The following is a 20,113-nucleotide window of genomic DNA, read 5'->3' on the forward strand; positions in this document are numbered from 1 at the left end:
ATATCGCATTTGAATTCTATGATTTTAAGTAGTTTTTTTATTGCTCTTATCTCTGGAATGTACAACTGATCAGGTCAAGTCGTAAAATTATTTCTGACAGTATACAGAAATAATATAATGTCGATTGCACCAAAATACGGAAATATAAAATCAATAGCACCAAATAAGTAATTAAGATATCCAATTAAAATTCAGACATCCATATAAAATTCCCGCGATTATACAAAAAATATAGATTGTATTAAATCTACGTGATGATCCTACATAAGATTTGTTTTTTAATTAGATTCAACTTGTTATTATTAATTTGGCTCGGCCACGCCTCTAAATTATGATAAATTTTGGTAACATGTCATGATATCTGTGGCTCAAAGCATTCGTACTGTTTCGCTGCATTGCATATTATTAACCAACGCTATTTACGAACGATTGGGTTATCATTTTCCTTCTTCTTATCTTCTTAGTCGTATATTAGATATGTAAAAGTTCTCATGGTTTTTTGTGATTGTTTCGTCGCATTAGTAGCTCCTTAGTAGACGATTAGTTGTGCAGTCAGCATCAGAAATATACTGTATACACAGTCACATTTTCAATCGTACTTTTTGTTTGGAAATATGTATTTAATTATTGTTGTTGGCCATCAAACTATGCGCGGTGGTTGTGGAATTGTTTAGTAATTTAATGTGCAAGTTCACAAAAGATTACACAGCAGTAGGACAGTAATGGTTTAACAAAAAAAATGAATAAATGCTTTTAAAAATTTCACTGCACTCTGTATGTATATTATATGTAACGCTGATGGCAAACTAAAGAGTTTTCTAAAGTCACTAATATTTACTGGTATATATGCGACGTAAGTGTCATTTACATATATGTATATAGCTATATATAAAGTCCACGTTCCCAACGCGATGCGTTCAATCAATTGCGTTTGATAGCGGAGCCTTGTAATCTATTGCTCTTGAATATCACGCACCTGGCCTTCTTGAAGGACTTTGTGATAAGTGTTTGTGTATTACGTCTTATCCCGATGTTTCCACTCATATTTACGCTACAATTGATTTCTGGTAAATATAACTTCATTATAATACATCTATGTTATTGATTTTATATACTTTTGACATATTAAAGCAGGTCGTTCGGGAGGAAACCCTTGCCCAGCAGGTGGGACAGTAATAGGTTAAAAAGAAATATTTTCGCCCAAACATCTAAACTAATATTATAAAGCTGAAGAGTTTGTTTGTTTGTTTGAACGCGCTAATCTCAGGAACTACTGGCCTGATTTGAAAAATTCTTTCAGTGTTAGATAGCCCATTTATCGAGGAAGGCTATAGGCTATATATCATCACGCTACGACCAATAGGAGCAGAGTACGAGTACAAAATGTTACAAAAATAGGGAAAATTTTGACCCATTCTCTCTTATGTGACGCAAGCGAAGTTGCGCGGGTCAGCTAGTTCATGTATATTCGGGTATATCGCCTTCTCAATAATGATTTGGTACCTATTACTTCTTTGTATAGGTTTAATTTATCGACGTCGTCTATCGAAATAACGTTTTATTATCATCATTTTCTTCGACTACAGCATAAAAAAACATTTGTTACTCTTTGAAGACCTGAAAAAATAAGAATCACTGCAATACTAAACAATGTTACATCTTCAAAACTTATCAGTTGTTTAAGCGTCCTTATAAAACAGGAAGATAGTGTAGATAAGCAACAGTAGCCATAAAACTGTGACTAACTATTGATAAGGAATCGACATACCATCATATATGACAAACAAAAACCATCTGATTGTACTAATGTAAAACACACACTTACGAACTGATGTTTACAAGTCAGTTAATTTAAAATGGCGCTTAAGACGTTTTGTCACTAAAACGGGAGATAAAAACGGCATTCGATTTATGCCTTACAAAACTAAGCGATGTTTGAGTACCCTGTTGTTATGTAGCCAGAAATTCAAACCTGTAGTATCCTTTGTTCTATCGATATTATATATCCCTGAATTCAGACTCAAGTTTTAAATTATCACTACATATTGTAAAATGAAAGTCGCCGTGTCTGTCTCACAGTCTGTTCGCTATAAACTCAAAATTTACTCAACGGATTTTTATGCAGTTCTTACCAAAAGACGAAGTATTTCCCGAAGAAAGCTTTAGTGTATAATTTGTAAAAGTTTATCCGGTGTGTAATCCAAACGAAGCCGATGCGGACCGCTAGTAAATTAAAGTAGTAAAAGAGTCATGAACGATTTCGTGATACTGTATGACATTTAAAACGCACGATGAGTAAAGGACTGTAGTTTTATCAGTATCAATATAAAACATAATTTATAATTGATGAAATATCGATAACATTGCGGTCTTATTACCAATAAATATGAAATAATTAAAGCAGGAATTAATCGGAAAATCATTTTAAAATATGAGGTTTAATTATTTCAAGTACACCAATCAGATACGCGTGGAAACGGTTTCGTATTAAATATCGTACGAGTAATTAAAAAAATATTAATGTGTACCTCGTTAACGTGTATTGAAAATTAAAATCGCTTTATAAAGCCTTTGTTTATTATCCCCTTAAGTCTCATAATTGGATAGTTAACAACATAAAACAATTATAAAGTGACCGGGATATATTGTTTATGTTTGTATTTATGACAAAATGACTTAAGCGACCCTGATTTCACGCTGGTTAGTAACAAGCATGAGACAAAAAGGCAAATTTTATTATTATTTATTATTTGACGCATTACTTTCTCAAAATATCAGTGGTGACAATTCTAAAATTGAGATTTTACCTCATAAAATTACTAATTGTTAGAAAATATTTACTTAAATAACATAAGCTTAATTAGAAATAGATTATAAAAGCAAGCTCTGAAAGCATTTCATATTAAAGCATGTTTCAAATACACTCCAGCGCATGCACATTACTTAGCATGCTACTTAAACACTTCTGTGTGATCAAATGTTTAAAAAACATATTTATTATAGTTTTATACTATTGTATAACATGTTATACAATAGTATAAAACCATTTCCGAATATTTCGGAATATAACATAGAAACTGGCTGTCAATGGAGACCAATTACACTTTTAAATATGGTATCGTCTTATTAATTTAAATAAACGTGTCGTGTGAGTCAAGGCCGACGCAGCGACCGTATGGTAATTAATATGTCTATTATTGTACGGTATTTGGTAAGCAGTAATGTATATTACCTATTATAATAGAAAAATTAACGTGATTATTCATTTTTCTTTTGGTTTTCTGGACGTTTCGGCGCTTGCAACAAGGACTATTATGTCATGGTAAAATTTTACATCGACATATTCGCACCATTTTTCAAAACATTTTTTTTTCAGGCAGTGCACATAGTTAAAATTTGATCGTAACTGAGCGTGAGCATGGACCAGTATTTCATATACTAGCTCGTCCGCGTACAGTGTTATGCCTTATTTTATGTAGTGGATGACGCCGTGGTGCACTAAGCAACACACTGTTTCATCAAAACTCGTTCAGTAATCCTCTAGAAAAAGAGTAACAAGTAAACATACATACATCCTTATTTACTTTCACATTTCTGGTCAAATTTGAAACAGGACATATTCCTCGATTCCTAAATCCAACTTCGTAACATTGTAAATAGCAGTTGCATCAATACTACCTGAATAGCTCAGACAGTTACATACATCAGATAAGATTAGTGTCTTTATTATCATGTTATCAAATTAATACTAAGGAATTTCCGTCTGGAAAATTCTTGAGTACAATGGACGTGCTATCCAGTAAGACGGAAGACCGGCGTCAACCAGTTGTAATCAATTCAAGTGAGTGTTAGAAGCTGAAGCGATGCAGTTTATGCGTCAATAGATATATTGTTGAAGTATACGTGCGTGATACGCATGTGGTTTCATTAGTTATTTCATTTCAGAGCCATTCTTGGGTTGACATTGTGCCCGCAACTTGACCGAAACTATTCGCCGGGGTAAAAAGTTTCATATGTGTAAATAAGTATAGGTTAAAAAACATGTTGAAATAAAAATTATTCAGCATTTTTTTGCATGCAAGAAATATTCTTATGTAATTTTTTTAGCACATTACACTATTCCAGTAATATTGATTAAAACTATCGATACAAAAGTAACTGATTCGTTCCGTCAAAATGTTAAACATTTATAAGTATTTGCTATTTGTACTAAAAGTCTAAAACGGTTCTTTGGAGGTGCAATAAATTTAAAAAAGGATGACTTGGCCTTTAGCGTGTGTTACGAAAATTAAAGGATCAATAAATATGTTGTGATGTTGTATTAGTTTTATGTTTACTGTTTTGTTATTAAAGAGTTGGACAAATGATTGACATTTAAATTAACGAAAATGTTTTGTTGATACGGTGAGCCCACGGATTTAATCAATTAATGGTTTATTGCCAAAATGTCAATTCATCAAAACAATCAAGGTTTTAATCCTTTCATTATACTTTGTATATATATAAATATACCAAAATGTATACAAGAATTTTAGTCACTTTGTTGGCTAGGTTATCATTCAGTTCATCTATAAGCTGTAAACCCTTAACTTTGTAAAATAAAGATAAAAATACTGTTATGAGTACTAGGAAATATTATAGAGACCAGTCTCTATAACATCCAGATGTTACTTAGCAAATTAAATGTGTGTTGTTAGAAGATAAAAACAAATATTTCGGTAATTATAAAACAAGACAACATTTTTTATCATACATTTATTGTATCACAAAAACTATCTAAAATGGTTGTTACATACAAAAGTAGTCTCCACAGATACCCACTCCCGGTATTGCAATTTTCAGGATACAACCCTAGAAATAAATTTAAACAAACAGTTTTCTACTTAATATGGCAACCAAATTAAATTATAATTGCAGTGTTATCAGCAAATAATTATACTAATCCCCTATAATTTGCTACCTCATTTGATTTTCATTGATTTGGATGCTGACATTTAGAATAATTTATAAACTAAAGCTGTCTGTATATAATTTTATGTCTAAATATTTAAATTGATCTGATTGGATTATGTCAAGTTTTGATGTAATAAGTAACAGCCATTAATTATTTTGTATGGTATTTGTTACCTGAATATTTTGAGAAAGAAAAAAAATTACCGAATTTTGTATTTCTTCCAAAGTCCAAAATCTTGCTTACAAAACTCTCTATTACGTTGTTGGACTGTACAAATCTTGCTAAGACTTGATTTTTAAAAGACACTTTCAAATTATTAACATCTGTACAAAACAAGCTCGATTCCTTCGTACCGAATATTTAGTAAATTTGTGTTTCATGGGCCAATTGACCAATGTCGATCTTAGTTTCAAAGATGAACGGAGTACAATTGATTGTAATTGTGCACCTCAATTAGTTCTACTTCAGCCTGTCATCCCAAGAGAGATCAGGTAAAAAAATGATCTAAGTTTAAGAAAAGTCTCTACATTTAAGGTTTTAGAGGATTATTTTGATGATACTCATAGTAGAAATGAAATGTCAGTAGCTCAAAAATAAAAGATTGCAACTAACGGAAAATACACTCTACGCTGACACATTAAATCATTTAGGGTCTAAAATTAATTTTCACGTAAATTCCTATATCTTTAGATAATAAAAGACTGACACAGAAGGTTAAAGGTTAAGGAAAAAGGTAAGTATGTTTTTTCAAAGTAAGCACCCGTGAAGAAATATTGACGATTAAAATGAAAATCTAGATAATTTATTACTATTGCATTCTACACACAATTTCATTTAACACCTAAGCATGTATATAACAGAATATACGTAAAATCTGTGACACTTTTAATATCATTAGCATCAATATTGTAAAATAAAAAAAGTACTTGGTATTAAAATGAATGGGTATACAGCAAGGCGTTTAAGTGAGCGTGAATATCAGATGTCTTCAATGAAAAATGTCTAGAAGTTAGACTCTCCCAAGCTTCGTTATTCTGGTCATGTCATCCGTAATAAGGAGTACAAACTTAGTAGAAACGAGCAGTCTGAAGACATTCAATGTTCTTTACATTACACGTAAAATATATAATGAGAAAATTTTGAGATTTAAATCATGAAGGTCATGAATTTGATCTTAATAATTTACAAGTTCTGTAACTTCTGCCCACGACTTCGTCCGCATGAAGGATTTTTACTGTGTAAAAAATATCCTATGTGTTGATTTAGGTTTTGAACTATTTGTATACAACATTTTATCAAAATCCGCTTGGTAGTTATAGCGTGAAATTTTGACAAACAGACATACATACAACTTTTTCGTTTATAATATTAGTAGGATTATATGAGGATAATCCCTATGATTATAATATCATAAGAAAAATATTATAATAGTAATGAATAAATAAGAAGCCAAGTTAATCTTCCACTAACCAAATAAAAATTATGTTAATGTTATTTTACATTGGACGTGTTCATAAAACCAACAAAAAACTAATTTATTTGACACACTCCAAAACTTCATATAATTGTTTTTCTACTTTACAATACTTTTGAAATTTAATTTCAGTATTCAAATAAAGATACTTTGGACTTAAAATACGGGTTATCTTCAATTTTCATTTACCGTAGAAATTTCTAGAATATCTACAATTTTCAGACTCTTGTGCCACTCAGATTACGTGGATTTGAACATAAATTAAATTTTATTCGTACTAGTTGCCTTTTTGAAAGTTACTTTAATATTTTTCACCAAATAGTTGTAACTTAAAAGCTTATTCAAAATTCTATTTGGCGATTTGCAGACTAAAATTTGCAGCACGATACATTCACTAATTGTTGCATTTTACATAAATATAATAAAGTAAAGTAAATGTATACAAAGTATAAGTGAGTATTCGGACTAAATAATAAAAGTCCTAGGAGGTCTAAACTTGAAACGACCGTGAATAATTGACCTTAACAGATCGAATTAAAGAAACATCAACGCATTCTTCTTAGTCATAAATCTTCGCAAACTATAATCAAATATTTAAAACTGATTGATTTTTCAAACATTACATTCATCAATTTAACAAACAAAAATAAAAATTTCAATGACTTTTAACGAAAGATCAAAGCAGATTTAGTTCATTTGTACACTCTGTATCTTTTATAATACACATCTAAGCAAATGTTTGATATAAACATTGAATTAGATGATGTAAATGGTAAGTGTAAATTTAAATCCTAATGTAATCAGATTTATAAACGCATCAATTGATTGATGCATTACTGCGCTTAAAGATTTGACATAGACTTCAAAATACTAAGAGAAGAAGAACAAGATTAATGCACTCCTTCAAAATACTGAAATAGAAAAGGGAGCTATAAAATTCCACTTCCAAGATTCAAAGACAAGACAAACCAAGTAGATGTAGACTGACAAAGACCTTTACCAATGAACTACAATAAGCTGAATTAATTTATGTGCAACACCATTAATATCCATAACGAATTCATTAAAACATTTTCATCCAAACAACATAAATTTATAAGTCGTTATCGCAATCTACAAAATAAATTAAACACGGAATGTATCTATCGTAAAACATATAGCAGGACAAGACACTATTGTAATACACGAACAATAATTGGCTACAATTAAATCAACACACTAATCTATAGATAATAATAAGAGAGATAATACAATTGATAATGATACGAGTAATTATTATGATAACGCTGGAGTACATTTCCTTAAAGAAATTGTTAGTGACATGCCTGTATATCCTTGTATACAAGAAGTCATAAAGCTAGAAGGATTTAGATGCAAAGGATTGAGTGACACTTACTGCAATCACGTTGGAAATTGTCTTAGTCGTTACTGATATCTGTACTTGAAACAATTCCATAATGGTAGTAGATATAGGTGAAGATAAGGAAGCGCAACAAGGTAGGTTAATGTTTTATGGTAATACGGTTTATAATATGAATTAACAAGAAGTTTATACCGGTAATGAATGGGATTGCAGATCAAGTACTGCGTAGGAATAAATTTGTATAGAGATTATAAATACAATAGAGGTTGTAGATATCCGTCTTATTTGATTAGTAGTTGAATTAGTTCTTCAAACATCGAAAATGATCGGTCAGAATAAATGCGATGTTCAAAACTAAAAAAGTGATATCACTTCCAAGATTCTTAAGATTGTGTTAAAAGAATTAAATAAAAACGACAATCCAAAACAAGTTTTGAAAATGTTCAACAAAAAATATTTCAAAACAATTTCTTATCACAAGCGGCGACTGACGGAAACCGTCAGTATCGGTAATGAGCAACAATTATCTTTATTTCAATTCTAATCTATTTCCATTACAGAATGTTCTTGCAAGTAAAACAAAATCAGTGGGACAATGAACATGTATTTCTTTACAAAGTGTAGCGTGACAGACACATAGCCTATGAATTGATGGAAACGCGCACTTGAAACACAGTTATGTAGTTGTATTTCAATTTGCGAGATCTTAACAGATCAATTGAGTCTTCCTCTATTTAAACGACCGTGGTGGCGATACCTACTGCTTGTTTGAACTACATTCACGCTTTTTTCATTGTTGTTTGTTCGATATATGAGACGAGTTCTTTAACTGTTCCATCAATATTTTTTATGCGTTTGTATGCGTCCGTGAATGTTTAAAGTGTCGTATTATGCTTTAGTAAATGAAGAAATGTACAAAAGATAATTTCGCAATTATCAGATTATTATCAAACTTTTATTACACAGAATCAAAATCTATAAGTCGATCAGTGTTGATGTAATCAATTAGGTAATCAATAAGTGATGACTAAACTAAAACTGAGCTCGACTAAAATTTTGTTCATAAAAACTTACTATCTACAGTTCTCAATTTCTCCAAAGATTATTATATTATTTTGAATTCACTCAAGTGTTAAATAAAGATAATGCACAATAATATTAAGCCTTCAATCAATTTAACCTCAAAATAGATAAGGTGTCGAATCTTTTGCCAATACATTTTGGATTTGAGCCAAACTTATTCATATAACAGGCTTTATTAATATAGTACTGAATTACTTCTCACGGATCAAGGATCACAATGTTCAAGAATTTCAATATTTCGTCTTACATAAGAACTATGAACACTGAATTATAAGTGATTTATTACTCTAAAGTATTACCCATTGTGTATTATTTCTAATAGGTCATTTATGTACCTATTACGATAGATTTGCTTTGTGTTCGGTGAAAACATGGTAAAGAAAATATCAAAATTAAAAATTTAAGTACCTATTCGATTTCATTGTTATATTACAACAGCTTCCACGTAACATAGCAAATTAAAATAATTTATATAATACATCTTCTAAATGTCATAAACTTGATAATCGATATGATACTAAATCTGCTGTCGTACTAATGAGTCTCACTTTTCTATTCTGTCGAATGGTTAATGGTCAACCTGGTGTCAACGTTGTTCAAGCAGCCCGAAAGGTCTTTGACGTGAGTCTCATTAACTTCAGAACTTTAAAACCTATAATTTTCAACATCCACAAAATAGAAGCTTGATAAAATTTGCGGAATTATCTCGCGTTCATCGATGAAAGATTTTGGAGATATTCCAAACATGATCGCGAATTTAACAGTAATGCCTTAGAAAATGTACGACGTTGGAATTTTCCTGTTACAACGTCAACAAGCCTTCATTCAATATAACGAGAGATACCGACGTGTGTGACTTCAAAGACAATGATATTTCTAAATAATGTACCGCTCATTTTCAGGGATTGGCATTCAGTAGCGCTATTTCCTACAGTCTTATGCTATCTTATAGCGTTAATGGTATTTAAAATGTAGTAATTTGGTTAACAATTCTGATGATATCTATAATTGCTAGGTAGGTAGCTCGATAGTACTATGAAATCTATTTTCGGCTCAACATTTGGAAATTTCAGAATAAATTTTTCGTAAATTCAGAATGTTTGAGTTTATACTTATTAATGAATAAACTTGCATGCATACAAAATTTCAACAAGGAATAGTGTGAAACAGAATATTAACAATATGAAAAACACGTTCAAATCGATGTCAATTTCAGTTTACATAAGACTGTACACTAACATTTCACTATCCTGAATACCTTCGCTTAATAAATTTATATTGATTGACATTGAAACTATACTTGATATTTTCTACTCTAGACGTACTACGTAACATTAGGAAAATGGATTATTTGCAAACTATGTACCATGGCATTAAAAATACATCAATCATGTCTTTGTTTCTTCTCGTTCATTATGCATTATGTGGATCAAATTGAAAATGAGCCTTGTGCTGTATTTACTTGTCATGGTCGATATTTACTTCAATAATTTCATTATCGAGAGTACTATTATTTTAGACAAGTACTGTGTTAAAATTAATATTGTGTTGCTGAGACTTTATACACATAGAAACGTAAAGTTCTAAGGAACATTCAAATAAGAAAAGACGAAATTCTGTTCTTTGAAAACGATACCGTTATTATTTTTATTGACAATTATTGATTAAAGCGAACAAAATACTTTTTAAATCCAAAGAAATGGAGTTTACGGTACGTAATTCCTAATTATTTTCCATAAAAATAGTCTAAAAGCGGTCCTAAGTCTAGTCTAATTAGAACATAGTACTTAAAAGGGGAGTAGCGCCCATTATTAAAGGAAGCTTCATCTATCAAAAGATTCGAGTCTAAAATATTTGTGAAATATTTAAGATATTTTGAGAGTAACAACATTTAGTCGATGGGAGTTCATTTTATGAAGAGACTCTTGAAATAATTTATTAGATACGGCCTTTTGAGATTGTATAGATGCTTTAAAACTTTTACTATTGGTATTATTTATTTATTTACCAGTTGAGCTTTCGCATTTTTCATATTTTACTTTTTACAAAATTATATTGATCATAATTTTTTTATAGCATCAGTTTGTCTTTTAATTTAATAACTTAATATTTTTATTTTTTTAACCACAAACATAGAAATACAGCAAATTAGGATCGTAAGATAATACTCATGCTTACTTTTGTTAATATTTTGCTGTATCTTTATCCCCCTGGGCATACCTATTCTTAGTAAAAAAATGGAAAACATTTTTGTTGGGAGTGCAATTCATTATTATTTAATCAAAACCGTATTTGAATAAAAAGTTATTAAAAATGTTAATATTATAGTTTCCGGTTATAATGACAGCTGTTTGACACTTAGCACTCACAAAAAACATATCATTTAAATGTCACGGTCATTTGGTATCATGTTCTCATTTATTTGTTTGTTTATGTTTATTAAATCATCTCTCTTATTGGTACTGTTTCTTTATTCTGTAATAGCCAGCATGAAGGACTGTTGGTGCTATATACTAATACAAAAGGTGTATCAGATGTTCGGCTGTTGGCAGATAAAGACGTGTTCATGGCTGAACCGATTTAAGTGGTAGTCTGGAAAGGTATATTATATGCATAGAAAAAGTTATTGAAAGTTACATGGAGCCGCGAAAACCATGTATAAGTTGTAAAACCAATGTAAATAAATAAAAATGTATAAAGCCACGGTTAAGCAGTGATCCGCAATATCAATTAAGTCAATCATATGTATAATTTCTTATACCTTTCTCGTATTAAATTCCAATTATAATTCTTGTACACTTGACCAAGAAGAAACCTTTTTTATTACATTGACGTATTTGTAACCCGTTACGGTCACTTTTTACACTAACATTTTCGCGATCTATGACTTTGAACGTCTGTATAATTGTAAAAACGTTTTGCATATAAAAAATGAGTTCGTAGGACCTTAAACACATACTCAAAGGAAATTGGGCATGGCTCATTTTTTGTAGTATTTTATATGACGTAAAGCAGATTTGAAGATATGATTACGGACGACAGAGGTCAGTAATTATGTTTAAAAGATAATAATGCCAAGATTACTTCAGATTTATAGATGTTTGGTTAGTTTCCATCTTATCATACGATTGTGAAGAGTTTCAAAAGTATGTAAATATTTCGGTTATGTAAATAGTTCTCACATTGTCAAGATAGTTTAGTCTTGGGAATTATTTGAAAGTAAATAATAATGGAAAATTAAGAAAAATTATAGTTACGAAAATAAATAAGTAGGTATCTGACTAATTTATATAATAAAGTAGAAAATACATACATTCGTAAAGGCAGAGAACAAAGAACGTCACTGTGCACGAAAAGCAGAAATTACGTTTCATAATTTTCGAAATGCCCTGATCAGTTTTTCAAAGAAAATTTCTTAATTGCTATTATACTGTCTATACTCAGTAGCGGTAGGAAATGTCTCCCTGATAAAAAAAGATCCAGTTGTCTAAAATAAATAGAGGTTTCAACCGCAGTACAACACCAAAGTGCGAAGCTTTACATGTTGAATTCAAGCTCCACAATTTATATTTATGAGACACCCTGACGTAAGCTTCCATCAAATCATAACTGTCTCTAGAAAAACATCAAAAACAAACATTGACGACCAAAACTCAATAGTTGTACAATAACAAGAACACGAGTTAACACATCGCCGATTTAAAAGACCAGTAACAAAGTGTTAAGTGTGTTTACGTAATAAAATACGAATTGTGTCTAATACACGATGAATGGTTATATTTTCTTGCTATTCTACGCCCGCGACTTTTGTTCATATTCTATCATACCGATGACTGCATATTGAAGTTTTAAATGGAAATTAAATGTCAGTTTAATTGTCGTTTTTAGTTGTAGAGATTAGTGTCTAAATATATCAGTATCATTTTTTGAAATATGTTTTGTTAAATAGGCACTTAGTGTAAGAAAAAAAATATGTTGTAAGCAAAATTATAAAATAAGTAAGTATAAAAAATATTGATCGTTTTCATCATCATCATGACATATTATTTGAACATCGATAATAATTATTATAGGCTCATATTTTACTGCGCGCAATAATCACATCATGAAATCATAAACAGAAGTTAATCATCTACCAAATGATGAAAGTTCCATCAAAAACCATCCTACATTTTCTACGAATGAATTCAACAAACGAACAGTTCAATACATAAAATACATACATATATTTATTTAATGAGTAATGTAGATGCGACACAGTTGTTCTGTTTATCGATCTCTTAAGTGGGTAAATAATGGTTTTTCATGGAGAATGGAAGAGGTTAATGTGGATACCGGATCTGTGGATGTGAGTACACTTGAGTTCGCGCGTGTGCAATCGATGTTTGACTTAGATTTTCATTGAATGATGTCAGGCTTTACTGTGTTTTGGTTGAGTTGTTAGAGATCTTGTTTTATATAGACGGCGATGGTTTTGGTATAGTTTTGTATAGCTGTTTCATATAAACAGTGAATATAATGTCGAATAATAATGTGTATCTTTTTATTGGAAAGCTGTTGTTTCCCGTGTGGTACTGTTAAAAATTTTGAGGTAGCAAAAGTTTGGGATTTGGTCTAGATTGATATAATGGTCATATTGGTTTCGTACTATATAAATATAAAGTGATATTATAAGAATTTTAGGTTGAAAAGAAATTGCTTTGAAGTTGATTTTTTGGCACGAATTATGACTTATTGTAATTACAACGCATTCATGTCGCCTCACATTCAACGCTCCCGTAAGTGAAAAAGTAACTCAAAAATGTTAATGTTTCGTGTTCTGACTGTTAAAAAAATATAAGTCATTGTCACGATTTCTATAAGTGACGTACTCATCCGTACCACGTTGATATCACGGCCTATACTAGCTTTTATAGTGCCTGATAATGCATACAAACATCTGTCAAAATCCTCCTGATAACTGATTTTATTACACTTAATCAATACTTATCTGTAGGTGATGAAATTGGCCTGTCTTTTAATAATAAAAGATGCAATAGAGATGACGTAGGAAAGGTACGTACAATACTTTAATAAAGTCAAATAATTTATTCATTTGGGACAAAGGACGGCACTTTTAATCGTCAAAGTTGAAATTACAAAGTTACCGCAAAGTCGGGAAAATTAGATCCTATTATGAGAATACTGGACAAACTTACATAAATTTTTTATCTACTTTGGTTATACAAATACGTACATATACCATATACCGTGCACGATACTAAACTCCGTACTACTATAAGAATAATAAATATAAATGAGAAAAAGACAGACAGAAGCAGTCAAATGCTAGAGAATACCTAAAACAAAATATATTTTCCGAATTTGGAAAACCTATTCTCAAATGAAAACACAATGATACATTAGCACACAATACGAAGACAAACCTAATAAGAATTAAAAGTACTAAATAATGAACTTGTGTTTATGAAATCGCGAACTTTGAAATCGCAGTCACGGATTTTTCTATTTTTTATAATTCATTACTGTCCCAATGCTGGGCAAGGGTCTCCTGCCGAACGATGTAGGGATTAGGCCTTGAGTCCACCATGCTGGCAAAGTGCGATTTGGGGACTTTGCATACCTCAAGAAATGCATTATACAAATTTTTGACGTGTAAAATTTTACCAAGATGCTTTCTTTCACCGTAAGAGCAAGTGATCATTATTTCTAATACACACATAACTTCGAGAAATCAAACATTCAAGGAATGCTAGAAGCAAAATAAACGGTGGTGTATAATTCACTAATAGTTGAAACGTTCTGATAAATATTACTACTATTGAACTTGTGTCGGCTCGAGGTGGTCGATTGTCCGTGAACTACTTACTATTGTAACCTATTTTCATTCGAAGACATGACTATGTAATTAGACAAGAAACACGATGTACGTATAAGTTTGTAGATGATGCATTTGTATCGAGTTGAAATTGTGAAATAAATAAGTGAAATAGATGGCAAAATTACAAGCAAGAAGTTATTTAAAATAACCACATTTGGGTTGCCTTTGTAAATTTTTGAGAGTAAACTAAGACTGACTACACAAAAAATAATTTCAAAATTAAATTCAACTCCAACTTGTGACTATAAATAAGTTAAAGAAGACAATAAATTAAATGTCTTATTAAATTATATTTTTACTATAAATATCCACTGCAAACAACTAATTTTGTGTGTTTTCTGTGTTTAACAATTTCATTTTATTTCGAAAAAATCTACCAATTTTTAGTTCATAATGCACAAAACATTGCAGAAGTCACCTTTTTTATATTGAAGTCAAGACAGGATTAAAATTCCTAAAATAAAAGACAGAAAAAACGTAGCAAACAATGAACAAATCAATTATTCACCCAGTCCAAAGAAGCTACCGACATTAAAATTACAAGCAATTATAATAAACTCAGTCGTAGTTTCAATGTACTGACGTCCCTCGGAGTTTAGCATTACTAATGTGCTATACAAAGTGAAGCTTCACATTTAAATATATTTAAAATTTACTTTGACTTTCAAAATTTATAGGAATGACTCTTATTCTCAAAATTTCGTACCTAAGAGAACATTTTAGATGTATTTTAGTCGGTCAAAATACTGTAAGCCGATGTTTTCTATAAAATATCTTAGGAACAATATCGGTACATATTATTATGTCGACACGACTTAAGGATAAGCGCCTGTTAGCATATCCGATAGATATCAGAACAGCAAATATTAAATAACTAGCTAGCTTTAATTAATCAGTAGACATATAGCCGGAGCTAAGTATTTCAATTTAAAATCCATCCAATACGAACTCTTAATTTGGAAACAAACTATATTTCAGCAGCAACATTTATTACAATTGTTCACAAACATTTTATTGACGATTCGTTCAAACAGTTCTTGTGTGAAAACTATTCATATACAAAATGCTTAAATAGGTCAATCAATCAAATAGATCAAGATAACCTGTGTAATTATTCACTAGGGGACGTCGTCTCCCCCTTGAAACGCCCTAATGAATGGTCAAAGAAGGATTTTGTATACCCTGCCTGGTGCTTGGTTACCAAACTATTAAAACAATTCGCTTTTCTTACGACTAATACTACAAAGACTTCATTGTCTAAAATATCTTACTATTTAATTAATAAAAAAGTTTGATATATCTTGAATTTTCTTTGTATAAACTATTGTGTTGTGTTAACAGCTTATATTACAAGATAAATATTTGTATTCAATTTTACCTAGAAAATTTTGAAGAGGATTTGTTAAATATGATTAGAACCTCATATTTTCTTTTATAGTTAAAGCTAATTTATTATATTCATAATTTTATTATCTATTGTAAAGATATTATTTGTGGTACAAAAAAATGTTTAAGTTAAATTAATATAACATATTTTTGAAGTCATAATGACTTGTAAATAATTGTAAAGATAGATACCTATAACATGCTGTTAAAGTTTTATTGGAAATTAGTCATAATCTTTTCAAAGATGATGACTGGACCTAGGTGATTACCCTGTGCAACACCATTTCAAAATTATCGATAATAGCTGTTTTAAAACTAGAAAGGGCTTAGATTTAGATTTATGCTTTTACTATCTATGATTAACTGTCTGAAAAAGGTCGTAAAAGGGGCCGAACGGTGTAGTGGGGAAGGTACTTACTACCTTTTATGATACTGACCTTCGCATTTCTAAAATAATTAATCTACGTAATAAACGTACTTAAGCATTACATCATGAGATTCTCATGTCGTTGCTTTTCAAACATGGAATTTTACTAACATGTTTTCATTAAAAACTATGATAACTGTTCTTAAAGGTGTTACGGTAGACGACGTCAGTGAAAAGCTTTGCTAAAATCTTTAGCAAATATGTGTAAAACAAATTGTCAACGAGCCCAATGTTTGTTGGCTCTCGAGACGTCATGAATTTTGTATTTCGATGATAGCGTCTGAGATAAGTATTTGCAAAACGCTGTAGAAACTTCTATTCTTAATTCTGTAACGACGTCTGTAATCTTAACTATTTATACTAATATTAATTGCTCGAAACTATCAATAAACGTAAGATTCTTCATTATCTCTTTCATTTTTTAAATGCGCGAGATACCGCCATTTGCGCATCATTGTTTAGCCCACATTATATTATTTGAATTACTAATTAGAGCCCTCCTCGACAATTTATATTGTTTGTTTAATACATCCATTATGGAAAAGTATGTATTTTTTACGTTACAAACTTGACCTTTAGATACTTAAAGTTTTTTTATTCTTACTTACATTTTTTCAGCTAGCAGCATTATTTCTTTGTCCAATAATTGTACTTATATTAAACACACAAATATTTTAACTACTTCACACATATAGTATTAATAATAAAACTATCTTATACTTAATAGTCAATTCTTTAAAATTTGTTCGCCTGACGCACTTTAAGATAAGATAATTCTAATCGAAATAAAAAAATATCTAGTTTCTATAACTCTACAACACTGTGTTCACAGCACTTCACGTTCGATATTATTATTTATATTTACAATCACATAGAATTCTTCGTGGTCGTATTCATGTCGGTAGATGAGACGGATCGCGGTCGTCCGTTCGAGACAAAATACGCGAGCCAACTGCGGCCGATGCCTCGCTGTGCCGTCGACGCGTGCGAACGCTCCGCACCTGTAGCTCTCCACTCCAATTCCATGATATTTTTGCTCTTTTATCTAATTATCTTCTGATAATGTTCCATTGATTCATCGACAATAATATTTTTCGTGATTACTATTTAGGCAAAGGTTGATTTATTTCTTGTGTTGTTGGTTGTTTCCTAATTGTAACATTAGCGAGTAATCTGTCGGTGTCATCAGTCAAGCTGTCACGTATCATTTTACCTCAGCACCTCATCTCAGTTATAAATGTGACTTCCTATGAGTGATGTAAGAGATTGCTAAGGGCTTACATCACGTTGATGGGCCGAAGCGTCCGTTTGTGTAATACTCACACCAGTTGCGGATGACTGTCATGCTTTTTGATTAATTTAATGGTCTCTTTATGATTATTGTGCATTCCTAAAAGTTAGATGTCAATGTCGTTGGTATTTATTTTCTTTATTTAGTAAGCCAAAAGTCCATATTACAGATAATAATGTGTTATGGGCAGGATTATTGAAAGATTTTTTGGAGATTTCAAGGTTTCACGACACGTTAGACGTCTACTTATATTATATTATTTAATGACACGGAAATAACCTATAGTCGTTTCGGTAAAATCAAAAAGCATTCATTTTAAAAAATTTAAATTGTATTCAACATGTGTTAGAGTCTCGTGACAATCTTACTAAATTTTGGCGATCACGCCCACAGTACGAAGAATATGGTAATTTTGAGTGTCATAAAAGTCTTAATGTAGGTAATGTTGAGCTTTATAGGTGTTTTATAGACCTTGATTTGGGTAGACGTCTCGTTTTGTAATCTGTTTAGCATACAACTGGTTAATTGTATTTAAATAAATACCTGGTTTACATAAAAATAGATTTGAATTTCCCTGTTACATTAATTCATTTGATTTATGTACGCATGTTGGTAATGCATTTGTATGAATTTGGCTATAAGAAATTACCTATTCCTAAGCTAGGTATTGTATTAGTAGAACGTATTAAGTGTCCCTGTGTTGTACCTTTATTTTAATTTTATTCTATAGTGTTGGTAAAATTAAGACAGACCTTAAAATCTAGTAGGAGGTACAATGTACATTACAAGGTCTGCTATTCAAATTGATTTTAAGCTGTTTATTACGAAAAATCTCCGGCTACTTTTAAGTATTTTTTAGCAACAATCAGAGTGGAACTGTAAAGATTTTACTTAATGTAGTTTTAACTAGCAACCGCGATCAACAATTTATAAGCACAAAAAAGCAAAATCTTAACTTCCTTGGCTACATTTTACTAGCTATCTTATAGTTTAACCTAATATCACATCAAAATCAGAATGTTACTTCAAATCGAATTAAGTACGTAAATTATTCGTCGTTTCCTACAAAAGACATGCAATAACGGTATTAATTCTGAGTTTACTTGCTTTATCCAACTGAAATCAGTCGATTACATTATTCATAATATGAAAAGTAATGAAAACACTAATGTGCTTAACTTCAATCTAGAACATACGTAAGCATTTAAAGTAAAATTCTTATACTGGTTCAACAGGTAATGAATTGGACAATGGATTTTTTGACTTAAGTTTAAAAATTATTCGCTAGATGCTATAATTTTCAATCTCAAGTCATAATAATAGCCAAGATGTTATTATGTATTTTTGTTTTTATATGAACGTTTGTAGAACCACAGAATATCATAATTAGGTATTTTGCTCTAAATTAAAAAAAGCCTTTACCCGCGATGATTTAGAATTGAATAAGTGAAATGTAGCACTTTTATAGCAGAATCCAAAAAAAAATCGACAGGAATAGATGTGTAGTGATGAAGATTAAATTTTTATCAAAATAATTTTTAGTTTAAAAATACCCTATTCATAGATTCGCATTCAGATTGCCACACCTTCGTATTTTCTCCGTATGCAATACACGGGAATTATAGCTAGATCACATATTTACCTTTGTTTGCTTAGCTATATGAAATTCCGTTAATTATTTCGAATCTCTGGAATCCAATATCATTGCCTACTTCCACGTACACTATGAAAACGTCAGTCACAAAGAGCTTTAGTTTACCGTCTAATATTTTACGATTATATAGTATGATATTCAGTAGCACGATTCTCTACTACTATCGACTACCGACAACCGACCTATCATCGAGAAATTTTGAAATGAAAATCTGATCAGCGCCTCTGACGGGCGTCGTAAGAACTATTTTGGCAGTACATTCTAAATGTCAAACTTTCGATACTCGACAGTACCAATATGAATAGTTTTACTATTCGAGATTAATTAAAATTTCATTCGTAGAGAGCCTTGCTATGCACGATTTATCTAGATTATAATTCTGTGATTTTCTACTTATACTAGCGGACCCGACAGACGTTGTCCTGTTTACACGTCAAAAAAACATTGTCCAGCGGACAAAATTGTGAATCTAAACCATTCTCAGATCCCCTTGAACACACACAAAAAATTTCATCAAAATAGGTACAGTCGTTTAGGAGAAGTTCAGTGACATACACACTTACAGAAGAATTATATAAATAAAGATTATACATTCTCAGT

The 20,113-nt window shown here is 30.8% G+C and overlaps 1 protein-coding gene across 1 annotated transcript in view; it reads right to left on the bottom strand.

Moving 5' to 3' along the window:
• Positions 1-17,566, bottom strand: part of LOC142983526 (5-hydroxytryptamine receptor 1-like) — a 166,621-nt gene extending 149,055 nt beyond the window's left edge. The window contains exon 1 of the mRNA XM_076130452.1: positions 17,177-17,566. The gene's annotated coding sequence lies outside the window, so the exon portion shown is untranslated. The remainder of the gene's footprint in view (positions 1-17,176) is intronic.
• Between the last annotated feature and the right edge of the window lie 2,547 nt (positions 17,567-20,113).

This window comes from Anticarsia gemmatalis, chromosome 24 (genome assembly GCF_050436995.1).
Source record: "Anticarsia gemmatalis isolate Benzon Research Colony breed Stoneville strain chromosome 24, ilAntGemm2 primary, whole genome shotgun sequence".
NCBI lineage: Eukaryota > Metazoa > Arthropoda > Insecta > Lepidoptera > Erebidae > Anticarsia > Anticarsia gemmatalis.